This window comes from Simochromis diagramma, unplaced genomic scaffold (genome assembly GCF_900408965.1).
Source record: "Simochromis diagramma unplaced genomic scaffold, fSimDia1.1 OVJJ01000247.1, whole genome shotgun sequence".
Lineage (NCBI taxonomy): Eukaryota > Metazoa > Chordata > Actinopteri > Cichliformes > Cichlidae > Simochromis > Simochromis diagramma.
The window spans coordinates 2,358,205-2,386,136 of NW_024386949.1; the positions used below are offsets into that span (position 1 = coordinate 2,358,205).

The 27,932-nt window shown below is 41.7% G+C and overlaps 1 long non-coding RNA gene across 2 annotated transcripts; it reads right to left on the minus strand.

Annotated features, from left to right (window-relative positions):
- Nucleotides 1–6,718: 6,718 nt before the first annotated feature.
- On the minus strand, nt 6,719–27,669 carry LOC120737660. 2 transcript variants are annotated; one of them, XR_005696800.1, is made up of 4 exons: nt 26,754–27,669; nt 26,242–26,415; nt 18,312–18,485; nt 6,719–6,765 (listed from the first exon to the last, which is right to left on the minus strand). It is a non-coding gene; the product is annotated as an uncharacterized LOC120737660 (long non-coding RNA). The 2 variants fall into 2 exon arrangements; XR_005696799.1 differs by lacking the exon at nt 6,719–6,765 and having other exon boundaries at nt 17,676–18,485; nt 26,754–27,665.
- Between the last annotated feature and the right edge of the window lie 263 nt (nt 27,670–27,932).

Sequence of the window (27,932 nt, forward strand, 5' to 3'; positions counted from 1 at the left end):
CAGCCACAGCTGCGAAAGAAAGGGAGCATGCATGGCAAAACATAGCCGACAGAGTCAATGCGTGAGTAAGTGCCTATGAGAGCATGAGGGTGGGAATGGATGTTTGTGTCTGTGTGTGCCTGTATGTCTGTGTCTATATGTCAGGTTGGGTATCAGACGCCACCTCTCTGGGGACATCTCAGGCCCTCCAAGGTTTGGAGGCCTATCTCCACCCACCACCACTTCCCCTGCCAGTGGCGGACTCCCTCAGGTGTCGGTGCGTTGGTGGTTCTTTGTGTCTGGGGGTGGGCGTCCGGGTACACACCGGCTCACTCCTTGGCGGCCGCTTATCGGGGCCTGGAGCCTGGGGCTTGCTCGGGCCACTCCGGAGGTGGGGTGCCCCCGGCCTCTCGGCCTGGGGCTCGGTCACTCAGGCACAGCTGGCTGCCGGCGGAGCTCACGGGCGCGTCACTGCAACTCCCCCTGGCTTCTGCTCCGCGGCTGCTGAGTGAGCCCTCATCTGGGACTCTCCTCAGCTCTTACTGGGACAGTGGCGCGGCTGCCCCTCTGTTGGTCTTCCTTGGTCTCTTGTGTTCTGGGGGCCTCTGGATGTCTGGAGTCTTGATCTCCTCCATACCTGCTTCATGCCCTGGAGGACGGGGCTGTGGCCCCCCACACTCCCTAGCAGATCGTTACATGGAGAAACCTTTGGAATGCAAGCATGCTGATCCACACAGGTATGCACACAGGTGTACACACGGGTATTCACAGACGCGGACTACAGCTTTCTTGGCTGCTGCCTCAAAGCACATTGTGCGCTGTCTATCTTGCGTGCTGCACAATATCGTTTATTATTTAGTAACTATTGATATCTATGACTAGCTAGTTTATTGTGATGGTGCTTTGTTTTCTCTATTATTATGTTGCTCTTTGTTGTTTGCTGTCTCCTCTGTTTGTTTGTTTTTTGTTTGTTTTTTCTTTCTCCATACAGGTGACCCAGGAGTTTTTTTTTTTTTTTTCTCTCTCTTCCCCCCCCTTCTCACCGTCTCTTCTCCCCTTTGGTTTTCTCTCTTTCTCTCCCCCTCTTTCTCTCATTCATTCCCCCTGTCCTATTTATTAAAAAAAAAAAAAAAAAAAAAAAATGACAAAGGATGAACTGAAGCTCTGCCATCACGTAATGTCGCATACTGCTGTTTCTGATGTCATTTAAAAAAAAAAAAAGAGTCAATGCGTGAGTGTTAATTTAAACATTGATCTAGGGATTTCCACCCATTTAACACGTTATTTTATCATGTTATTTTATTTGTTATTTTATACATTTTATTTTGTGATGTGATGTGAGCGCAGGTGCAACCCAACAGGCCCCAAACGTGCCTGGCAGCAAGTAAAAATGAAATATAAAAATATAGTCCAAACAGGTGAGGTGTAATTGTATTATGGGCCATAGTGCTTGGTCTGTTTGTCCCATGTAAATCAATTGCAGTTAGAGGCTACATTAATTTTCTTTCTGTAAGCACTTATTGAAATTATCTGAGCACATTACAAGTACATATTTGCTTACTCTGTATGCTCAAATGTGACCCGTTATAGCCAACAGAAAAAAAGCGGAGGCCCGAAAAACAGGTGGGGGTCCTCCACCACCACCACTCACAGAGGCTGAGCAGTTGGCCCTCAGCCAAAACAGTGGGCGCCCTGTGGCTGAAGGCATCTCTGCGGGGACATCCTCTGAGTCAATAACCCTGCAAGACACAAGTGCCTACATAGGGGGTAGATTCAAAATAATACATGATGTGCGTACATCCTTTCTTCACAGTCACCTTTGCAGTGCTACTCATTCATTTGATAAACTCTTTACCATAATGGATTATTTTGTAGTGACGTTATTTTCCTACTGATTTTGCCTTCCCTCAGTCTTGGTTGTCTTTGAGAGCAATATGACAATGAAGTGTAAGGTGATTGGTATGTTTGTTAATTGCCATTTGGTCCCTTGTAAGTTATAAGTGACCTGTATAAACCTCATATTCTATCAGTTGATGGTGGTGGTGTACTGCATCTGGTGCAGCCTCCTGTTGAGCCAGACCAACATGCAGTTGTGAGTAATACTCCACAGATTATATGAGTTTACAGTAGAACAGCAATGTTGTTTATTTCTTTACCACAGGAAAATAATGAAGAAACATTGACAGCTGTTACAGAGGAGGAAGCAACAGAGACACTTTATGAGGTTTACATCTTTTAATACTTTGTGTACAGGAAACACAGGCGACCAATAAAGCCAGTTGAACACAAAATCTGTTTATTCTTCTTTCAACATGTTGAGGTGATGGGTCAAAAGAAATGATTGTGACATATGGTGTCTCTGACTGCTCTTCCATCTTGTATGTCCGTGGGAGGGTCAGGATGTTCATGGTTTGGATCACTGCTGATGTTTGGTTCAGAAGGACAGTGTTCTCCTCTAATTGTGGCAATGTTGTGAAGAATCACACATGGCCACAATAATGTCACATGCCCTTTCTGGGGTGACCCTGAGTCTTTGCAGGCACTGGAACCGGGCCTTAAGCATTCCGATAGTCATTTCAATTCTGGCTCTTGTCCTGCAATTAGCCAGATTATATCGCTGCTGTGGGCCCGGTTCAGGGTCAGGGTAAGGGGTAAGCAAATAGGGTAAACATGGATACCCCCTATCACCAAGCAAGTAGCCAGTGAACTCTCCTAAGACAGAAGGATACACTTCAGTTCAAATGTCCCTGAAGCAATTGGTCTTTATATATTTTAAAGTATTCTCAACTCACCATGTCCAAATTTTGTGCTCAGTGTACATTCACGGAATATTTGTGAGTCATGGACAGAGCCTGGCCACTTGGCTTCCACATTTGTGATAATGTTGGCAGCATCATATATGATCTTCACAGTGCAGAGAACACAAATTAGCATCCATTACTATAATGAAATAATCTGTTAGTTTGAAATGCTACAGGGAACTATGTACCTGTACATTAATGCTGTGGAAAGACTTCCTGTTCACATAGTCTCCTTCATTTACTGAAGGAGCAATGATTGGAATGTGAGTGCCATCTATACAGCCAATCACGCCTGGGAACCCTGAAAATAAATGTGAAATTTAAGTAGTAGTCCAAGTATCACCACATCATACATTACGTTTAGGTCCTCCTGATACCTGCAATTTTGTGGAATCCCTCTTTGATGAATCTTGTGGGTCTGTGACCGGGGAACACCACAAACGCGTGCAGGAGACGTTTCAGTGCTACTGTGACATTCCTGACTGCCCGACAGACGGTAGCCTTAGAAACGTGCTCAGCGTCACCGATATTGTACAGGAAGCTCCCGTTTGCAAAGTAACGGAGTGCGGTACAAATAATATGTAATGAACTGAGAGGATGTCCGCGATGTGTCACATGCGTAATATATGGCCTGAGGATGTTATCCAAATAACTTATAGATTGTGCTGAGAAACGGTAACGTTCGCACAGAAACTCATCAGGTAATGATAAAATGTCCAGACGCGCTCGAATCACTCTCTCCCGGCGGAGAGCTCTGCGGAGAATTTGGGCTTCGATATCTACCGGCTCTTCAAGGAAGGGACACGCCATGTCTGACACTTCCTACTGTCAGGTTTCCGACAAAGGGGCGGAGACAGTCAGGGTTAGTTGTAGCAAACCTGCTAGGGGGCAGGTTAGCTTCACGGCGTGTGTCGTCATAGTGACTCAGTCAGGCTGCAGCTGAACTCGCTTTGTGAAACCGAAAACCCAGAGTTTTCGTTAACTCAGGGTATACTTACTCAGTTTTTCCACTAAACCGGCTTCCTGAAACAGGGCCCAGGGCTCGTCGGGGGAGCTACTTAACAGAGTGTTGAAGCTCATTGAGTTGCCCTCCCAAGTTAGTGTGTTAGTCTATGATGGTGCAGTTTGTGTATGCCTGCCGGGGTTTGGTGTTGACGGCTGTTTCTGTGGTTTTCCAGCAGGTGGAAGAGTGGACCAGAAAGGCAGCATGCACGGGGTGTGCGAGAACACAACAGCAGGGAGCACGAGCACGAGCACACACACACGGGAGTCAAGGGAGCACCTGGGATTTATTGTGTTTACAGCTCTCAATGTAAATAAACACACTGTTTGCACACTGAGCTCTGCGCCTGGGTCCTCTTTCCCCATATCCCCACGGTCTGCCAGCCAGACCGTGACACAGGCTTACTTACTGCAGGCTGTAACAAACACTCCTTTGGGTCCAGGCCCAGCCACGTGTTTGTAAGCTGCTGTGCTCCTCACAAATAAAGCCTGAAGCAGCTCAGACTGTTAGAAGCAGCACTGAGCCCTGTTACAGTTATAGTGTTAGAGCAACGGCTGCAGCCTACAGCATTTAAACTAGCTGACAGTAAACACATCAGTCCAGATGTTACCACATTACTTTGTGATGCTGAGAGTTAAAGGAGACTGGCTGATTAAAATCCCATTCCTTACATCACCGTCCTCTGCTCTGACTGGTTTCATTTAATCACAATCACAATACTTTTTTGATCCCCAGGGGAAATTATTTAGGTTACAGTGCTGCAGCACAAACAGGAACAAAGACACAACACACTAAGTAAGAAATAGCACAATATACACAATATATACATGCATATATATACATATGAGTCACTTATAAGTAATATGTGAGTGCTGGGGTCTATGACAGCAGGCAGGTCTGTATTTATGTCCAGGACGGTGTGGAAACCCAGCTTCCTCCAGCCGAGTGATGTGTGGATTCACCTTTCTCACTCACTATGTGTTCACAGACCTCTCTGCATTGAATCGTATCTGTTATTAACCTCTGTCTCTCTTCCACAGCATGTCTTTGTCCTGTCTTCCTTCTCTCACCCCAACCAATCACAGCAGATGGCCCCGCCCCTCCCTGAGCCTGGTTCTGCCGGAGGTTTCTTCCTGTTAAAAGGGAGTTTTTCCTTCCCACTATCGCCAAAGTGCTGCTCATAGGGGGTCATAAGACTGTTGGGTTTTTCTCTGTATCTATAATTGTGCGATCTACTGTACAATATAAAGCGCCTTGAGGCGACTGTTGTTGTGATTTATATAAATAAAATTGAATTGAATTAAGAAGCTCAGAAACAAAAGTGTCTGGACTTTTTTAAGTTTCTTGAAGACATTTCATCTGAGAAGCTTCTTCAGTTTTACACTGTGTGCACAATTATTATGCCAGAACTATTTTTGAGGATTAATGTCATTATGGACCAAGGACAGTACTCTGGGTCTCCTGCAGAACAACTCGAGCTGTGATACCTGAATGAAGAGCCTCTGCTGCTTTAAAGAAGGAGGCTCGAGGCAGCGCTGAGGTGCAGACCAACCAGCTTTTATTCAGCAACTTTAACAGAAGGATCAGAAAAATAAAACTATACAGCACAGTGACGCTGACTGAAGCCACAGCATTAAACTAAACAAGCATCTGATCATCTTTAACAACATCTAATAAATAATGACAACTATTTACTCCTGTATTTCCTACAATAAAGCCTGTTCAGATATTTGTTGCTGATGGAAATGTTAAAGGCTCCCAGGAACCAAAGGACCAAAACAGAGGCAACAGTCACAACTGCAAAGGATCCCCTAACACATAAACTGGTTCGAAGATATTTTCTATTTCTGCAGAGGAGCTTGATTGCACGGACAGTAAAAAGTGGATTCAATAACAGCAGCGAGCGCTGAGTGATATAACGGTGCTGCGAGCAGCAGTGCAAAGGCTCACACAGAGACAGCAGCTACACTGTGTGTGGATCCACAGTCACAGCTGTGGGTTTCAGTCAGTGTGTCTCTAACTTCATGGTCACATTTCAAAGCTTATTGGAGCCAGAAAATGTTCAAGTAAAAGATTTATATTGCTGTACTCGTCTACCAGGATAACAGGAGGTTCATAAAGTTGTGTAAAGTTGTTCATTCAGTGAACTACTCAGTTTATTTTGGGCCTCAGAAATGCTCACTCTGTTTGTACATCACTGTCAGCAATAGACTCATTCTGCTGTGTGGACAGGAACACATGTGACATCACTTCCTGTTTGTTTGTGACTGAAGAGGAAGAAGTTTACAAGGAATCATTTAGAAGAGTTTCAAACATCAACTGATTGAATCCATGAATCTGAAAACGTGTTTGTGAGTGAAAGAGACAGACATGTACAGACTGAACTATCTGTTCAACAGTCAGAGTGTTTCTGTAACAGGAGACACTCTTTACACTCCACTCAGCACAGGGACACTGAGCAACCAGGAAACCAGAACCCAAACCCAGGATAAAGAGTTTGAGTGAATGTGGTGTTGAAGGTGTGGAGGTGGATCAGAGTGTCAGAGGAGACTCTGTAGAAGGACAGAGTGCCAGCAGGACAGTCCACATACACTGCTGCTCTGTTAGAGACAGAGGAGGAGGAGGAGGAGGAGGAGGAGATGGATGTGTAGCTGTTATTGTGCCAGACACACTGAGGACCATCATTATAGCAGCTCAGACTCCAGGACTGATCATTGTTTCCAAACCAACAGTCAACACTGCCTCCTTTCCTTCTGATGCTTCTGTAACTCACTGATATAAAAACGTCTCCTCTCCACTCGACCTCCCAGTAACAGCGACCAGTCAGACCATTTCTACACAGCAGCTGTTCCCAACCATCAAATCTGTCTGGATGATCAGGATATGACTGAACCTCCTCCACATGTGTCACCTTCCTGTTGTTGTCAGACAGTTGGAGCTTTGTGTTCACTGTGTTTGTGTCGATTGTGAGTTGACAGGAATCTGATGGAGAGAACAAACACAATCCAGCTGCAGTTATTGATCCATCATCTGTTCATTGATTGACACTTTGATGATGACTCCTGACATGATGAAGATGGTTGAATGTGTGCTGCTTTGTTTTCATGAATCCCATTAAAAACACACTTACACTTCCTCAGACCTGGTCTCAACCATCGGACTCCAGCAGGCTCCACCCTGAAAGGAGGAGGGGGGTCAGAGCAGCACAGTCAGCATGCACACATGGACATTACATGGCTCTCACACACACACTGTTACACACTGAGCTCAAAGCTCGGCTCCACTGTTTTATTCAAAGAAATCTACATTTATTTATCAGCACATTTAAAAACAGCTTGAGCCAAAGTGCTGCACAGAGTAGAGAGAAAATAGGAAACATACACAGTAATGACTATAAAGACTGGTCAGGATTGAAAGCTACAGAGTACAAATGTGTTTCCAACCGGCTTTTAAAAATGTCCAGTGTTGGTGACGACCTGATGTGAAGGGCGACTGTTCCAGAGTTTGGCTGCAGCCATCGATAAAGCTCACCTCTGTTTTTACGTCTAGTTCTGGTCAGAAGCTGCTTATCTGCAGACCTGAGGGCTCCACTTGGATTCTTTTGTTAAAGAGAGATAAGATGGAGCCAATCCATTCACAGATTTAAAGACAACCAGATCTGGAAGTGGATTCTACCACGTACTGGTAACCAGTGGAAGAAGCTGGAAAAAGCTGGTGATGGGTCGTCTGCGTTCACAACACTTCTAAAAAAGTTGTTTTTTTAAGTTGCTGCCCAGCGGGACATTATACGTATATAGATTTATACACACGTCAGTGGGATTTAAAGTTATGTTTCCACAGAGAGAGATCTCATATTAACTCTCACAGTGATGCGTAGGCGGCGGGATAAAAGAAAAGTCATGAACTCAATGCAGCCCAATTTAGTCTGCAGTCACATAGCGACACCTGTTCATCGGCAACAACAGTCCCCGGTAACCCGGACTAATTATAGGGTCGCACCGTAATTTGTGGCTCGATGTTTTTATTTGCATCACTGCGTTTGCATTGCAGCAAACATGAACATTACATATATTTCAATATAATGTAAAAGCAGTCAAAACAACTAACATCAGAAACAGCTGATGTTATTTGTTATATGTCACGGTGTCATTTCCGCTTCTTTCTCCTGTAACAACAGCCCGGCGCCGTGAGCAGTCGCCTTTTTTGCGCTCGCTATCCCTGCACTTTCTACCATCTGCAAACGCCACGGTGTTCGTGTCGTCATGAAAGACATGAACATCGAGCGTAAAAACAAAGGAGACTGCTACCGGCTTTTTATCTGCCGATCGCCGTGCTACGGTTGCAAGAAAAAGAAGCAGAAATGACGTTCTCTACGCGTTGAGACTCACAGTAATTCCAATGCATGGCCAGACCACCGCTCAGCAGATATTTACAAGCTGTGTGATGCCATTGAGAATGTTGGTTTGCCATGGAAGAGGTTTGTTGGAATAACAACAGATGGAGCGCCATCAATGACAGGGAGGAAACATGGACTGGTGGCACAAAACAAACTGGAAGAGGAAGGCGTGGAGGAGGCCATTGCTCTGCACTGCATCATCCATCAGCAGGTCCTTTGCAGCAAATGCCTGAAGTTTGACAATGTGATGTCTATTGTTGTGAAATGCATCAACCAAATCAGATCCAGGGGCTTAAAGCACCGAAGGTTCTGTGCTTTTTTAGAGGAAATGGAGTCAGAATATGGGGATGTGCTCGACTTCACTGAGGTACGTTGGCTCAGCAAGGGAAATGTATTAAAGAGACTTTTTGAGTTGAGAGCAGAAGTGAAGCCTTCATGGAGAAGGATGGAGTTAGTGTTCCTGTGCTAACTGATCCCAAATGGCTCATGGACTCAGCTTTTCTTGTTGATATGACACATGAGCTTAATGTACTGAACAAGACGTTACAAGGCCAGGGGCAACTTGTCAGTGCTGCCTATGACAACGTGAGAGCATTCTCCACAAAACTGGCGCTCTGGAAAGCTCAGCTCTCTCAGACAAACCTTTGCCATTTCCCAGCATGCAAGTCACTCGTGGATGCAGGCACACCATTCAGTGCTGACGAGTATGTTGATGTCATTTTGAGGCTACAGGAGGAATTTGATCACAGATTTGCTGACTTCAAGACACACAGAGCCAGCTTTCACATTTTTGCGGACCCCTTCTCCTTTGATGTGCAAGATGCCCCTTCTGTGCTTCAAATGGAGCTCATTGAGCTGCAGTGCAACTCTGAACTCAAAGCAAAGTTCAGGGAGGTGAGTGGAAAAGCAGACAAGCTTGGACAATTTTTGAGAGACTTGAGCACTAGTTTCCCTCGGCTTTCCCGAATGTTCAAGCGGACCATGTGCCTTTTTGGTAGCACATACTTGTGCCAAAAGCTCTTCTCCACTTTGAACTTCAATAAGTCCAAGTACAGGTCCAGACTTACGGATGATCATCTTCAAGACGTACTGAGGGTCGCAACTGCTTCCTCCCTCAGGCCAAATCTGGCTCGGCTATGCGAGAGGAAACGCTGCCAGGTCTCTAGCAGCAAGGAGTAGGCAAGAGAAGCCATGTTCAGAAGAACAGTTCATTTTCTACAGTGTTCCATTCATGTTCAGAAGAAGGTTATAGAACTGTTAATACAGACATTTCAATCTAAATACAGCAGATATAGAAGACTGAAAGAAACACACAAGTTCACTGACTAAAAATATCTTATTATTGTTTTATTTATGTATTATAGATTGATTTATTTTCTTATTAATTCTTAATTTGTTTATTTATTTTTCATATTTTGTGTTAAAAAATAAAAATAAAGAGATTTGAGAAGATTGGAATTTTTTAACCATGCCTTTCTTGTGGAAAACCTAATGCGGCCCAGCCTCACCCAGACTCTGCCTGCAGCGGCCCCCAGCTAAATAGAGTTTGAGACCCCTGTCCTACACCATAAATCAGTAAGAGAGGGTACGACCTCTCTCATGGCCCCAAGTGGTGTGTGCATGCCAGAGCACTGTGGAAGGCACACAGAGTCTTTACAGACTACTAAGGATCAAACCTCTATCATCATGCAATCGATTATACAACTCTAAGCATATATGAGTAAATATTTCTAAGCATAAATGACAATCAACAATATAAACCTTACAGCTGGTTTTAATAACAGAATTTATTTGTTTCTCAAATGAGAAAGAGCTATCAAGAAACACTCCTAAATCTTTAGTTCTTAACTTTTCCAGTGGGGCAAGGTCAACATTAACTGCTAATGCTAAATAGGCTGCCGTTATTAACTAATGCTAATTTGACGTGAATTAGCATTATGCACTAATGCTAACACTTTTTAACAATGTGAGCAGCTACTGCTAAATAGCATTAGCTAATAACAGCAGTCTAATTTAATTCAAGTTAGCATCATTTGCATTATAACGATGTGAGGAGTTAATGCTAAGTATGCTGCCATAAACAGCTAATTCTAATTAGGGGTGAATAATTACCCGATCGTTCAGTCTGACGTCACTAGCCGTGTCTGGGCCTAAACTGTGCTGCAGGTCCATATATCAAATGATCACTGTGGCATTACTGAGAGTTAAAACACTGTCTTAAGTCTTTCATCTTTAATAAAATTATCAGCGTTCTGCTCTACCATATGGAACGCCAGGACTGCCATAATGAATTAATTAAATACACCATTAAATAATTAATTAAATGTGGCAATAATTAATTAAAATTGGAAATAATTGAGTACATAAATATTTACGACACATGAAATTAATTAATTATTGCCACATTTAATTAATTGACATATTTAATTAATTATTGCCACATTTAAATAATTATTTAATGGTGTATTTAATTAATTCATTTTGGCACAGTTGACTCCTTCAGGTCTCACCATGAAATAATTTTATCTGTCAGCCTCACCCATCAAACTCAGGGGGCGGGGTTAACGCTGATCGAGTCAAAACCATTGCTTTGGCCTGGTGGCCATTGTTTCTAGCACACAACAACCGGCATGTGGAAGCTAACAGAACTGAACTTTGAAAAACCCTGTTTGTGTGTCACCAAATACCGTTTTAATATTTTTTTAGCCGAGAATGTAGTGGTTTAATCTTCATGTGTCTGGTCGGTTTGTCAAGATACAGCCTCTTTGCAAAAGTGCTTCGATGATTTCGGAGATGTCTGCCCAGTCTCACAGCAAAGCGTGGGATAGACCCGCTCGCCTCGCAAGCAATCGAGCTGTTATTACCACCGACAAAGCGCAGGCCCCGGTACACAGCTGTAGTAACCCCCGCTGACTTCTTTTACTGACGTTATATTTATCGGGGTTTTATTTCCTGATGTTCGTATGTGTCCTACGTGTTTCAGTCGCCAATTCTGAATTATAACTAACATTAAAAACATGTTTGAGGAGGAGAGAGAGCAAATAAATCTGTTTAACATCTGATCTTTGGGTTTTTGTTCAGTAATCAGCGTGACCTGTGTATAAACGCATAAAAGAGATAACGTTGGTGTTTCCGTCATGTAGTAACTGCTGGCTTTAACTGTACAAAGGTTGTTCGACACTATGAAACACATACAGACTTCATGATGTTCGGCTAATATTTTTATTGTGAATATTAATCATGAGGGTAAACGGCCCTGTACACCACGGAGCGAGGTCAGCATATCCACGATATCCTCAGCTCCATGAGTTAACACAGAGTTTCCCAGCTGACTATCTAACGGTCATCTACGAATATGTCACAGCTCATATCAGTATGATTTTACAGAAAATCATCCTTATTACTGCCAACTATTCCAGAGACGTGAAAATCTACAGCATAAAGAACAAAACATCCAGAAGTCTGCACGATGTGTTTCATAGTTTGTAACAAGCCTTTGACAGTTAAACATAACATGACCGAAAAAGAAAAAAAAGAGAAAAAAAATTACAAATTATATGTTAACCTCATTTATTTTTATTTAAGTAAACTCTAAAAATTCTAACAGACAGCTGGTGCTTAGAATACAGTTGAATAACTATTAAAAAACAGATGATATTTAGATGATAGTTCAGTCTACCACATGTGCCAGTGAACCATTAAACGTCTGTGAAACTATGCAGTTATGAAACGTAACTTTAACCTCAGCCAAACCGATTTGCTCAGTTGTAAATAAAACAGCGAAGTAAACGTGACCCGACAGACAGAACCTGAGTGAATGAAGTCCAGCGTTTAACCACTGAGAGCTAAAACTCAGCTGAGGTTTCAAAGCTGTGTGCCGGTGATTGGACATCAGCCGCTGATGAAGCTGGTTCGCCTATAAAGTGCTCTGTAAGGAAACAAGCTCCAGCAGCTCTGCGCTCGGGGAAAACACTATATTTACTTATCTTGTGCAGAAAAATGCGCTGACATTGCTTTATATCGAGTACCGGCTGCCCGGTTAAACTGTGACTATCACCAGGTAACGTAGGCGTGTTTCTTGAATTAGCAGCAGGTGTTAAACAGCTGACAGGTGAGGAGGAGGATGCATGCAGGTAAACTGAGGGTCTGTTGAGCTGATCGCTGGTTTCGTGAGAAAAATGTCAGCTCTTCTTCTTTATGTTACAGAAGCACAGAGACACAAGACCAGGCGGAAAGAGACGATTGTTCGGTGAAAATGAGAATCTGCGAATGCAACATGTGGAACACGGAGAGTGGAATATGTAAACAAACCGGTTAACTATTAGATTATTCTGTTATTATAGGTTACCTTATATAGGTAATCAAAGTAGTTTAAGTTAACTGCTGTAGGTCATATATTATCCTTTAGTTTAGATGGTGTGCTGTGTATGTAGTTTAGTTCTCATTATACTTTTGAGTTAACAGAACATATTCACTTATTAGTTTATTAGATAAGTGTGCATCACTCTGTATCCTTGATCTGCTGTGAATGTATTACACTGTTTTCTTGACATGCTTTATTGTTGAATCATAAAAAGAAGGTTGTAAGCAGGAGACTCTGTGTCTAAGACAGGGGAGATAGACCACATTCCATACCCCCACCTTTACAGAGAGCAGAGAAAGACAGGGAGCCGAGGTCATAACTTAGGCGCCGTAACAGAGAAAGAATGTGAATGTTTGGGCTTTTACGACTGGGTGGGGGCCACTAGCGGCTATAAGAAGCTGAGTAACACGTCACCATTTTGAGACTTGCTGTGACCCTCTGCAGGCGGGTCTCCCCATCATGATGGTTCTAATGCTCATAAGTGTTGAATTGTATGGAAATAAATGATTGTTGATTGAGCATTTATACACCGAGTATTGTCCTTCCTTCAGCCCAAAGATTCAAAGAATTGGGAGATTCCAACATAACGTAGCCCCCCCTCCAAAACAAACAAATACACACAAAATAAACAGTTAAGCTGGAACACCCGGGCTGTGAGCTCGGTGCTCTCTGTCAGCTGACTGTTAGCAGAGCTAGTGACATCTCTGAAAACATCTGAGCACTTTTGCAAACATGTTCTATGTTGACAACCTGACCAGACATTCGCGGCTAAAACACTATTATTAAAACTACACCACCACCATTGCTGCCTATGATTTGAAATGCATTCTGGGATACCAAGTCGACACAAGCAATCGATTATCTAAGATTGACCTGTCTTGCCTTACTTTGCACGGCAACCAATCAAATGTTAGAGAAGCTGCATGGCAGCGTTAACCCCGCCCACTTAGTTTGATGGGTGAGGCTGACAGATAAAATTATTTCATGGTGAGACCTGAAGGAGTCAACTGTGCCAAAATGAATTAATTAAATACACCATTAAATAATTATTTAAATGTGGCAATAATTAATTAAAATGTGAAAATAAATAAATAATTAATTAAATGTGTCAATAATTAATTAATTACATTAATTATTTATGTAATTAATTATTTCAAATTTTAATTAATTATTGCCACATTTAATTAATTATTTTTTTATTTTCACATTTTAATTAATTATTGCCACATTTAAATAATTATTTAATGGTGTATTTAATTAATTCATTATGGCAGTCCTGGCGTTCCATACTACCGGGTGTAACAACTGAGTTTAACATCCAGGCATCCATGAAAACGGAATTTATGACATATAGTTAGAAGTTAGCAGGAAGTTAGCTCGCTAGCTTCCATCTAAATACAATATAGCATGTCCTCACTGCGGGATTTTGGAAACAAATTAAAACGTACAGCTCTGTTATCACTTCCAACATCAATGAAGACGGAAAACTAAACAGCAGTGACGTTTGTAGGGTTACTGAAGTTTGGCTAGCTGGTATATAATGATGTGCTACGTCACCGCTAGCGACACAGCTATGTTAGCATAATATAAACAAGCTAACTTTTTTTCCCACTCGATAAAAGTTAACGTGAGGGTTTTCAGTGGTCAGGAACAAATGTAATTGCATGGCAGGATGCTGTAAAAGGACCAAACTTCAGCCAGGAGAACAACTGAGATAATCCATCCACAATACGAGGTTAGTCATTCATATACTGCTGCATGGGCTGGGCTGTAGTTACATCCTAAGGTTTTAAAAACTGAGCTTAAATAAATGATTAGTGGTAATAAAAGCCGAGGGAGGTCAACAGTGTTTTAGGAGCTTTTTGAGATTAAATAGAAGAAAATACAAAGCAATAAACATGTTAACAACACAAAAGCCATATTAAACGCAGACTACTTTAGGCCCGGAAGTAGGATTTGTCACGTCATCACTTAATAATTGGATTACCAGCTAATGCTAATATCGTTTTCACTTCCCTTTTAACAATGTGAGCAGCTAGTGCTAGGTAGGCTGATGCTAGCAGCTAATGCTAAAGCTAAAGCTAATCTGATGTGAATTAGCATTATATTAGTGAGGAGTTAATGCTAAGTAGACAATAACAATAGCTGTGTCCCAAAACGTCTGCTGCATCCTTCGGAGGACCCGGCCTTCGCGGTCTACATGGGCCGGGTCCTTCAAAGACCGAGAAGGCCAGAAGTGCGAGGCTGTGAAATGGGACGGTCTAGCCTTCAGATTTGCGTCACCGCTGTCTCGGTGGAGTTTAATAAACTCGGCCGTCTGCTCCTTGCTATCTAAAATATAACAGGACACTGGCGTAAATTCTCGACCGTCTCACACTTCTGTTTAATCAGTTTTCTGTTTAACGTTTATTCAGCTGTGTGAACATCCCGAAGGAACCCACCCGATGGATTAATAAAGTTTTATTAATCTAATAATCTAATAACTTTGGTCTCAGCCAAACCGATTTACTCCGGAACAAATAAAACACAGAAAAAAGGCAAACAATTACAATTTTAAGTTATCCGAGTGACTTATATCATGTTTAACTCGAGTAGCGAAAGAGCAGGGTCTGAAAACGATGAAGCCGGGAGTCTGCTGCTCTCACCGGCTGGAGGGACCATTGAACCCCCCTGCTTGCTATCGAGCTGGCTGGTAACAGACGTCTCCGAAAACGTCGGCGCACTTTTGCAAATATGCGATGTCTTGATAAACCAAGCAGATATTTGAAGTTTACACAGCTACTTTCTCGCCTGAAAATATGTTAAAAGTTTATTTTGTGGCCCAGAAAGATTAATAAGAGTAATTTTAAAACTTAGTAGTGGCCGCCATTGTTGGCAGCTGAAATTTGGCTGGGCCGCGCTATGAATTCTGGGATATGGTGGGCCACGAAGGACACACCCGACCCATCCTTCAAATTCGGGGAAATGAAGGACGCATTTGTCGGCCGCATTTGAAGGAGTCGACGAATTGGGACAGCCTTTGTCACCTGGCTGTGACGTAATCGACCTTCAAATGCGGCCTCCGGAGGATGCAGCCGATGTTTTGGGACACAGCTAATTTGACCAGCTAATGCTAAATAGGTTGCCGTTATTAGCTAATACTAATTTGAGGTGAATTAGCATTATCCGCTTATGCTAACAATGTTTTCTCGTACTATATAACAATATGAGTAGCTAATGTGAAAACTATTTTTCATTCAATTTTAACTTTTCCCCTGTGATGTGAAGAGTTAATGCTAAATAGGACGCCATTAATGGCCAATTCTAATTTTAGGTGAATAACCATTAGCAGCTAATGCTAATACCATATTTTCTAATTTGACGTGAATTAGCATCATCCGTTAATGCTAACTCTTTTCCCTTGCATTATAACAATGTGAGCAGCTAATGCTAAGAAGGCTGCTGTTATTAGCTAATGCTAACTTGATGCGAGTTTAGCATTATCGGGTAATGCTAACACTTTTCCCTTCCCTTTTAACAATGTTTGCAGCTAGTGCTAGGTAGGCATATCCTAGCAGCTAATGCTAATTTGATGTAAATTTGCATTATATTAGTGAGGAGTTAATACTAAGTAGACTGCCATTAGTGGCTAATGCTAATTTTAGGTGAATAGGAATTGGCAGCTAATGCTAATACCATATTTTCTTGGTTTATAACAATGTGACCAGCTAATAATTAGTAGGTTGCCATTATTAGCTAATACTAATTTGAGGTGAATTAGCATTATTCGCTTATGCTTACAAAGTTTTTTCTTACTTTTAAACAACACGAGTAGCTAATGTGAACACTTTTTTTATTCAATTTTAACTTTTCCCCTGCGATGTGAAGAGTTAATGCTAAATAGGATGCCATTAGTGGCCAATTCTAATTTTAGATGAAAAAGCATTAAAAGCTAATGTTAATACCATATTTTCTTGCTTTATATCAATATCAGTAGCTAATGCTAGGTATGTAGCCAACATTAGCTAATGCTAATTTAGGTGAATTAGCATTAGTAAAGTAGCGAGAAAGTAGCTGTGTAAACTTCAAATATATGCTCGGTTTATCAAGATATTGCATATTTGCAAAAGTGCTTCGACGTTTTCGGAGACGTCTGTTACCCAACAGCTCGATAGCTAGCCGAGAACTCGAGGGTCACTGAAGCCGCCGAGAACGGCACAACTCCCGGCACATCATTTTCAGATCACCGTGGACTTTTGCTACTCAAGTTTAACGTAATATATAACTCACTTAGACAACCTAAAAATGTTATTGTTGGGCTTTTTTCAGTGTTTTGTGTGTTCGTGAGTAAATCAGTTTGGCTGACATTAAAGTTATTCGATTAGATTAGATAAAATAAAACTTTATTAATCCCCCGGGTGGGTTACTCCTTGGTTTTTACACAGCTGACTAAACGTCAAACAGAAAACTAATTAAACAGAAGTATGAGATGGTCGAGAATTTACGCCAGTGTCCTGTTATATTTTAGATAGCAAGGAGCAGACAGCCGAGTTTATTAAACTCCACCGAGACAGCGGTGACGCTAATCTTAAGGCTAGACCGTCCCATTTCCCCAGCCGTTTACTTCCGGCCTACCTGACCTTCTGAGGACCTGGCCCACGTAGACCGCGAAGGCCGGGTCCTCAGGAGGATGCAGCCCATGAATTTGGACATGACCAATGTGAGCGGCTAATTCTAAGTACGCTGTTGTAAATAGCTAATGCTAATTTAATGTGAGTTAGCATTATCCAATAATGCTAACACTTTTCTCTTACTTATTAAAAATGATAGTAGCTAATAATAATACTCTTTTCCGTTGGGTAACAACGAAGTGAGGAGTTAATGCTAAGTAGGCTGCTTTTAGTGGCTTATTCTAATTAGGGGTGAATAATTAAGCACTAGTAGCTAATGCTAATACCCTTTTCTCTTGTGTTATAATGATGTGACGTTAATGCTAAATAGGCTGCCATGAGTGACTCTTTTTCCTTGCATTATAATGATGTGAAGGGTTTATGCTAAGTAGGCTCCCATTAGCAGCTAAAGCTAATTTGAGGTGAATAAACATTAGTAGCTAACGCTAATATCCTTTTCTCTTGTGTTATAATGATGTGAAACGTTAATATTGTTCTCAAACAACAGAATGAGAATGAAATATTGATTCGAACAGGGTCCATAAACAGCATTAGCTTATCAGAGTTTCCATCATGGTCACACAAATCCTTAGCAGACCAAAGTGGCCTACTTAGCAATAGCTACTCAAGTTGTAGAAAGCAAAGGAAAACAGTATTAGCATTAGCTGCTAAATGTGCACTTGAGAACAAATTATTGTGAATTCAGGTGTGAATGTAGAGTTTGTCATTATTTAAGCTTCCATTTCCAAATGTTAGCTGCTCCTGTCTGCCTCTTTGTCACACTATCCCACTATCTCAGGTACACCTGTGACCTAATAAAGTCTAAAGTTACAAAATGTTGTCTCTCTCAAAATATTTATGGACCTAACTGTAGGTCTACTTTTAATGAAACTCTCAACATGGCTTTTCAGTTATAATTAATGTTCCTGCAAACAGACTCCTTGGAGACCCCTACATAAATATCCATGTTCTATCCAGCTAGACTAGTGTGTCTGTCCCTGAAAATATTCCTGCATGTGTGATTTTTCATGTCTCATCTGCAGGAAACAAACAGGAAGTGAGTGAAGGACACAGGAAATGTTTCCAGCTCTTCCTCCTCTATTAGACATTCTCTCCATACCTGAGAGTGTCCAGTCTCCAGCCTGGATCCTTCAGTCCAGCCGACAGCAGCTTCATTCCTGAGGAACCCGGATGATTGTAGCTCAGGTCCAGCTCTCTCAGATGGGAGGGGTTGAAGCTCAGAGCTGAGGCCAGAGAAGTACAGCCTTCGTCTGTGATCAGACAGCCTGACAGACTGCAGACACACAAAACAACAATCTATCTGTCAACAACAGTTTTCTCTTTGTGTCAATGGAAAATTGTATTTAGTAGTCAGTATAATCTTTTAGTGATATAAGTTTGCATATGATAGAATACTGCATGTAGTTATTTGTATCAGGAAATATTCAACCATGTATACTTAGAGGCATATAATCAATTGTGTGTGATCTCTAACAGGCTGCAGGCTTGGTGTGCACTCCAGGAATGCACCCCCACGTCCTGGGAGCATGAGAGTTCGTACCTTGTTTTATTGTTTTACGGTAGGATTAACGTAGCTATGTCTGTTTTAGTTTAAGTGCTTCTTTACATATAGATGAACTGCTGGACTTCCTCACCATGTTATTTAGGGTGAGGGGGAGACTGCCATCTTTGTGACCAAGGATGTACCTTTTGTGCCTTCATGTTATATGACCCTTTGATCAGCAGGACACACACACACTGAAGTATAAAATAAAGACCGGGGCAGTGCTCAGCGCGAGTCTCTCTGTCTGGAGGCTGCCCTTGCTAGCAAGAAGTTCTGTGTGTTTCTCTTCTCTGAGTCTTTACTGAAGAAGTGTTTTATAACATTTTCCTTAACACTTTGTCACAATAACATCTATCCATTTACATCCATTCAATGCAACTTTATTTAAAAGTGACAATTCCCAACGGACAACAACAGTCATCTGAAGCTGTTTAACAGTGTAAGGTAACAGCCTCCAATATTAGAGAGAAAGCCCCAAACATCAGACAATTGTGGAGATACAGAAATTCTTTTATTGCTGCCATATAATCTGCATCATTATAACTGCATTAATAACATTCTTTACAGCATTATTCCATCTAATAATGTTTCTCACAGTATTGATACTGCATTAAAGTTGTCTATTGAAGATGTTCATTTGAGGATCCTTCCATTATGTTAACTTTTATTACAAGTACGGTCAGAAGTATTTCATACACATTGCATATTTGTGCTTATTTTGAGTTGATGTTCGGTTCATTAAGGGTCTTAAGCTTCACTGGCGTGACTGTCCAGGTGATACATGCTGAGGGAAACTAGAACAGGATGATTGCATGCATGCTTACAACACATATAATCTAGGAATGTGTCAGGCCTGAGGCCTTAACTCATTTGGTGGCTCACTATATTTTACTCTACTTGGCAACAGATGACCAGAGTCAATAATTAGCCCCAGAGACCCTGAGGGCTTGAAGTTTATTACCTTGTATGGAAGGTGTTATAGAAAAGAGAAGTTCTATGTCTGTTTATAGCCATTAAAGATGTACAAGATGTACCATTAACTGTGACTAATGTCTGGAACCTATTGTAATCTGACTATTTTTATTGACGCCATGGGGGGGCGTATACCCCACTGCTTTGTAAGTGTCCACAACATGTATTTTTGTCAGAAGACATAGGCTGATGTTTTCTCCTGTGTGTTAATAAACTTATCGTTTGATTGCACTTCTCTGGGGCCTCCGTGGTTTGTCTCACTGCTCTACATTGATAGATTTCGCGACACAATCCACTGTGAGCAGCACTTGGTGATGGTGGGAAGAAGAACTCCCTTTGACACAAAGATCCTCCCAGTGAAAACAGGCTCCAGGAGGAGCATCTACCATGACTGGTTGCAGGGTGAGGGGAAAGAGAAGAGATGAGCTCAGAGAGACAAGAACAAAACACAAACTAAGGAGACAGAAGACAAAAGTTAAGGACATGCAGCAGTGACATATAAAAGCATCAGGAGTGAAAAGAGGGGAGAAGAAAGCAGAGCATCATGGGAAGTCCACCAACAGCCTGAGCCTATAGCAGCATAACTAAGGGATGGTTCACCTGATCCAGCTCGAACCATAAGTTTTATCAAAAAGGAAAGTTTGCAGCTGATCTTCAAAGTAGAGAGGGTGTCTGTCTCCTGAACTCAAACTGGGAGCTGCTTCCACACCCAGTCCAACATAGCCAGGCTGAGTCGTTAGATTACTCCAAAGTAAAGTCAGAAAGTCATTACTTATGTCACATTTTAGTGCAAATGTAGAAAAACTGTCCAAAAGTTATTTCTAAATCTGATATTAAACAGTTTAAATGGTGAAAAAAGCTGTAAAGAAAACAGAGTCAATAAAAGCCTCTTTAGAGGGTCACCAGTTTAAAACTCAGACATTTAAACTGGTGATTCTCCTTCTCTGCTCCATTTCCTCTCTAGATTTCCTGTTGCTAGCAGGGATTTGATTGGCTGAACGTCCTTTTAGCCTTTCTTTAGTTCTTTGGGTGCTAATCAAAGAGGAAAACACACGAGTCATGTGACGTGACATAAGGAGCGCTCTGATTGGTTGGGATTGACAAACTATGGTGCTGTTTGCAAGCTTCGCTTTGCAGAGGCAAGAAAATCTCTTAGATAGGGATGAGACGCTCCACAGTGACGTTTCCACACTTTGGAGCTTCTGAAGTGCAGATGTTTGGAAACGCTGCTCCAACGTGTGGTTCAAACACTCAGATCACATGACCTCAGCTGCCACAGGTGGCATACCTGCTGCTTCCATGTTAGCATGTTAGCTCAAACAGGTGGTCAGTGTGAGAGCAGAAGATGATATCAGTGACATCCAAACAAGGAAGGAAGAGACTGTTGAAGGCAGCGAGCTGTGACTGCTGTGAACAGTGTCCTCACACTATTTTCTCCCTGTGTCAACATACATGAGGCTGCTTCAGCTGCAACACACCACAAACACCTTTATACAACTAAATATACTGAGAGCACACTGCTGTGGGTGCTGTGGTAACATCCATATATCCAGATGTTTGGGGCCGAGTTTGCTTCCTCATCCTTGGTTAAACCCTCAAAGTTTGATGTGTTTTTTTGTGATTTGGTTTTATTTGTTGTTCTACACACTGTGAAACAAAGCTAGAAGCCCCTGTGGTACAGTGGGGGACTCAAACCCAGGACCCAACCTGCTCCAACAACAGTCAGAAGGATTTTATTAAGTCTCAATTTCTGTTCATTAGGAAAACATCGATAATGAAGAGCACATGTTTATAGAGGCACATTCAGACCAATGACAACAGTCCATTCACACTGACCTCCACCTTTTTAAATGTGAGTAAACACATCATGGTTCTGGTGCTGATGTGGTATCAGGGACAGGTGATGATGGTGAACTCAGTCTGAGGTTTGATTACACTGAACCTACACTGCTTTATCCTGTTTATGACACATTTATACCCAAAGTCTCAGCTGGATAACAAAGAACGAGGAAAAACACATTTGTTGAGAGAATTGTTAACAAATGTGGTGAGAGTGTTGTAATAGTTACAGACAGAACTATGATTTATTTATTTAAATGCATTCCAGGACGTTTTTTACTCACGTTATGTCTCTTCCACCATGTTATTTTTCTCTCCTACAACGTACGTTACAATTACATTAGCATGACCATTTATCCAAATTAGGCGATGACATCATTTAGCGACTTCCAGCGACTTTTAGGACAGCCAATAGCGATTTTCCTTACTGAGGAGTAGGCAACACTAGGAGCAGTGGGTGGATGGCAGCATCATCATGAAGGATCAGTGTGAGAATACATCATCATCCACAAAGAAAACCAGTCTGTGTGTCTGACGCTCTTGTTAGAAAGACGCAGTCGCAGCTTGTGGGTGCAGTTTGCTGCTCTGCTAGTTTGCTGCTCTGCTAGTTTGCTGCTCTGCTAGTTTGCTGCTCTGCTAGTTAGCTGGGAGCTAACTCACTCGAACATTTGATGCTAAACTCTCTAAACTGTGTGAGCAGCATTCATTGCTGCTCTGTGTTACTCTCCAGCCTCTCTTTCACTTAGTCCTCTCAGTTTTTTCCTCCTTACAAACTAGAAAACCTTCTTTTTCAGCTTCTCCTCCACACCCGAGCTGTGGCTAAGGTGCTACCAGCACGCAGGCTCGGTGTGTACAAATTCATGGGCTGCGTCCTCCTGAGGACACATTTGTAGACCGATTACGTCACAGCGACGCACCGAAGGCTGTCCAAATTCCTCCGAATGCAGCCGACAAATGCGTCCTCCTTTTCCCCGAATTTGAAGGATGGGTCGGGTGTGTCCTTCGTTGCCCACCATATCCCAGAATTCATAGTGCGGCCCAGCCAAACTCCAGTTTCCAGTAATGGCGACCGCATTTAAGTTTTAAAATTACTCATATTAATCTTCCTGGGTCACAAAATAAACTTTTAACATATTTTCAGGGGAGAATGTGGGTGTGTAAACTTCAAATATCTGCTCGGTTTATCAAGATATCGCATATTTGCAAAAGTGCTTCGACGTTTTCGGCGACGTCTGTTACCCACCAACTCGATAGCTAGTCGAGAGCTCGAGGGTCACTGAAGCCGCAGAGAACGGCACAACTCCCGGCACATCATTTTCAGATCACCGCGGACTTTCGCTACTAAAAGTAATATTAGTAACATATGACTGAATCTATATCTCACTTAAAGCTTTCTGTAAAGGAAAGAATCAGTGAAAACGAGGCACTTCAGCTGATTTTAAACAAAAACTCTGAACATAACCTGGTCCAGACCAGGTTATTGGTTCAGCATCAGTAACCACGGTGATGTAGCCAGGTAGAAACAGAGCTAGACAGACAAACATTTATGCTCACAATCACACATCTCCAGTTAACCCAGCATGCATGTTTTTGGACTGTGGGAGGAAGCAGAGAACCTGAAGACAACCCACACAGGCCACACTATCACTCTTATTTACAGAATTATAATCTAATTAGATGATAAAGTAATAAATTATTTGGTATTTTAATGAAAATACATTTTAAGCAATAGTTTATAAGTCAACAATTATAGTTAAATAAAGTGACAAATCAAACAGTCAATAAAACCTTCTACAGCTGAAATTAATGTAGACAATGTCGGGGTAAAAACCAGAGACGATAACTACCAAAATAAAACAGGAAGTGAATAACATTCAAGCTCACTTTAAGCTCAACAGTCAAACTCTGTTTTGTATTAATCTATTGTTTTGAATTTTTGTTTACATTTTATGTTTAAGTGAGGCAATGAGTCATATCACTATGACCAAATATACAGGGAGTGCAGAATTATTAGGCAAGTTGTATTTTTGAGGAATAATGTTATTATTGAACAACAACCATGTTCTCAATGAACCCAAAAAACTCATTAATATCAAAGCTGAATGTTTTTGGAAGTAGTTTTTAGTTTGTTTTTAGTTTTAGCTATTTTAGGGGGATATCTGTGTGTGCAGGTGACTATTACTGTGCAGAATTATTAGGCAACTTAACAAAAAACAAATATATACCCATTTCAATGATTTATTTTTACCAGTGAAACCAATGTAACATCTCCACATTCACAAATATACATTTCTGACATTCAAAAACAAAACAAAAACAAATCAGCCACCAATATAGCCACCTTTCTTTGCAAGGACACTCAAAAGCCTGCCATCCATGGATTCTGTCAGTGTTTTGATCTGTTCACCATCAACATTGCGTGCAGCAGCAACCACAGCCTCCCAGACACTGTTCAGAGAGGTGTACTGTTTTCCCTCCTTGTAAATCTCACATTCCCAGATCTCTGATGTTGAACTTCTACAACTGTGCCATCAGCAGCGTTCTGACGTATGGATTTCTAGTGTGGTTCCCCAGCTGCACCAAGGCCGATCAGCAAGCACTCCAGCGGGTGGTGAAAGAAGCTGGCAGAATTATTGGAACAAGTCTGCCAGAGATCAGTAATATCTTCCCCACTCGCTGTCTGAGGAGGGTGCACAGTATCCTGCGGGACCAACATCACCCTGCGCGCCACCTTTTCCATCTGCTGCCCTCAGGGAGAAGGTACAGGTCTATACAGGCCAGAACATCCAGACTGGCCAACAGCCTGTATCCACAGGCTGTGAGGCTCCTGAACTCTCTGCCCCCCTCTCACGGACAATAACCATATCCAACTTCTTAATAGCAATGAACTGGTCTGCATTGGTGCATCATATCTTTATTCTCTTCCCCCTCCTGCCCCCCCCCCTCTTTCTTAAATAGATAACTATCATATCTGATATCATATCTCACAGTACAATAATATTGAATGGGTTGCATTGTTGTACTTTGTCATGTTTCTCAGGTCTTTGTCTGAATTTCTACCAACATTACTTGTCATGTTCTCATGTTATTGCTAAGGATTGTCTATTGCATTGGAGTCACACTGGGTTAAATATGTACACTTGGGTTTTAAGGGGTATTTATTATTTTCTTCTTTTTTTGCGTTGTATGGAAGCCCCAAACGCAATTTCATTGTTCTTGACAATGACAATAAATAAATACTATACTAATACTATACTATACTATTTGATGATGGACCACAGGTTCTCAATGGGGTTCAGATCAGGTGAACAAGGAGGCCATGTCATTAGTTTTTCTTCTTTTATACCCTTTCTTGCAGCCACGCTGTGGAGTACTTGGACGCGTGTGATGGAGCATTGTCCTGCATGAAAATCATGTTTTTCTTGAAGGATGCAGACTTCTTCCTGTACCACTGCTTGAAGAAGGTGTCTTCCAGAAACTGGCAGTAGGACTGGGAGTTGAGCTTGACTCCATCCTCAACCCGAAAAGGCCCCACAAGCTCATCTTTGATGATACCAGCCCCAAACCAGTACTCCACCTCCACCTTGCTGGCGTCTGAGTGGGACTGGAGCTCTCTGCCCTTTACCAATCCAGCCACGGGCCCATCCATCTGGCCCATCAAGACTCACTCTCATTTCATCAGTCCATAAAACCTTACAAAAACCAGTCTTGAGATATTTCTTGGCCCAGTCTTGACGTTCAGCTTGTGTGTCTTGTTCAGTGGTGGTCGTCTTTCAGCCTTTCTTACCTTGGCCATGTCTCTGAGTATTGCACACCTTGTGCTTTTGGGCACTCCAGTGATGTTGCAGCTCTGAAATATGGCCAAACTGGTGGCAAGTGGCATCTTGGCAGCTGCACGCTTGACTTTTCTCAGTTCATGGGCAGTTAGTTTGCGCCTTGGTTTTTCCACACGCTTCTTGCGACCCTGTTGACTATTTTGAATGAAACGCTTGATTGTTCGATGATCACGCTTCAGAAGCTTTGCAATTTTGAGACTGCTGCATCCCTCTGCAAGATATCTCACTATTTTTGATTTTTCTGAGCCTGTCAAGTCCTTCTTTTGACCCATTTTGCCAAAGGAAAGGATGTTGCCTAATAATTATGCACACCTGATATAGGGTGTTGATGTCATTAGACCACACCCCTTCTCATTACAGAGATGCACATCACCTAATATGCTTAATTGGTAGTAGGCTTTCGAGCCTATACAGCTTGGAGTAAGACAACATGCATGAAGAGGATGATGTGGACAAAATACTCATTTGCCTAATAATTCTGCACTCCCTGTATATTTCATCTTTTCAGTCAGAAATAATCAATTGATCATATTTTTATTACTAAATGTTTCTGAAAATCAAATTCTGATATCTGAACAAACAGCTCTAAAAAAAACCTTCAGAATACAGGAATCGAACTAGAAGGTTTGGTGGATGAAGCATTGCTAAAATAAAGATTTTGGACTCAGGAGCAGATGGGACATTTCATTGCAAATGAAAGACAGAAAGTGAACAAATATCACTAAAAACCCCAGACACTAATTTCTACATTAAGACTTTTTTAAAAATCAATTTCCTGTTTATGCAGTAATAGAAATCAGGTTTAACGTGATCATCAATGGAAAATTTTAAATCCTGACCTGAGAGTTTCCATTTTACAGTGTGGACTCTTCACTCCAGCAGACAGAAGCTTCACTCCTGAATCCTGCAGGTCAGAGTTACTCAGGTCCAGCTGTCTCAGACTAGAGGACTGGGAGCTGAGAGCTGAGGACAGAGCTTCATAGCCTCTCTCTGACAGCTTACAGTGAGTCAGTCTGAAAAATGACAGATAAACATTAAACAAACACTGTTGTTAAGTTGCAATGAGGGTGCACTAAAGAGTTATTAGATTTAGTCAACAAATGGATGACGCTGACATTTGTTAACTGACAATGGTCAATCAATTCCGGTATTCTATTGCAAATGCCAATTGGGCTCCATGTGCCGGGCAGTGCATTAGCACCAAAGTAGCTGACATATTGATCAATAACTCTCTGCTCATTAAATTATCATAAAACTATTACAGAAGTTTAACTGACTTTTTCCCCATTTAATGGATTCTTATTGGTTAATTCTGTCAATTGATGAAAAGCACAACATATCTTGATCTCACCTCAGAGTATTCAGTTTACAGTGTGGACTTCTCAGTCCTGCAGAAAGAAACTTCACTGCTGGATCCTGCAGGTTGTTGTTACTTAGGGCCAGCTCTCTCAGTGTAGAAGACTGGGAGCTGAGAGCTGAGGACAGAGCTTCACAGCCTCTGTCTGAGAGATCAGGGACACTCAGCCTAAAAAACAAAATAAAAACACAATTTGAAAAACTGTAATTTGATAACAAACTGTTATCAAATGACAAGTTAAATGAACTCTCTGACAAGTTACAGAGACTCAGTCTGGGGGAACAGAAAATATTTTAAAAGTCCACGTGGTAAAGAGATTAGAAATGTGGCAGATGATTATAACTTTAGACCAAAAAGGTCCCTCTCGCTCATATATTTAGTAAAACAAGAATAAACGCTCATCTTGATTTGCTTAGAATTTTTATTGACTTCTTATGCTGATTCATAAAGAATATGACTTCATTTGACCTGAGAGACTGAAAAACAATCAAGCATGCATGATTGAATCTGCCAGCAGCAGCAGCTCCTGGGAGCTGTACTGGTGATGCTGATTGTAACATACAGAAGTGAACTCCTCTTCAGCTGAGCAATAAGACCAGAGGAGGAATGAGGGAGTTGATGATTATTGTTAGGTATTTTAGTACCATGGGAGCATTTACTGGATATTGTTTTATAGTGACATTATACAGGAAAACTCTGTCATTCAATAAGGCCCCTTTGTTTTAGTTATTTTTCTCTTTGACCCAAGAATTGATGTGTGAGAATCACAGGCTGGTACAAGGTTGAAATACCACAGAGATCACTCCCTCAGCTACATTAGTTTCTAAATCTCTTAGGAGACGCCTGTTGAAGGCCAGATGGTTTGTTTCAGATTTCACTAATGAAAGAACTCTTTATTAATTTATTTCGTGCCTTGAAAATATGTCGCTGAGATAATCATAATTGTAGCTGAACTGATAAACTATACAAAGGGTGCTTCTTCACCCAAGGGCAGGAAGACGCTCCCTTATCTTGGTCTGTACTGGTTTAAACTGAGAATCTGCTGACTCATGAATTTTTCCCTCTATATAAACTGTTGTACTTGAGAATAAAGTTGAGTCGATTTGGGAAGACAACCTGAAGCAGTCTCTGTTTTCTTGTTCTCCCAAGCTGCTCCCGAGCTCGTACTAACAC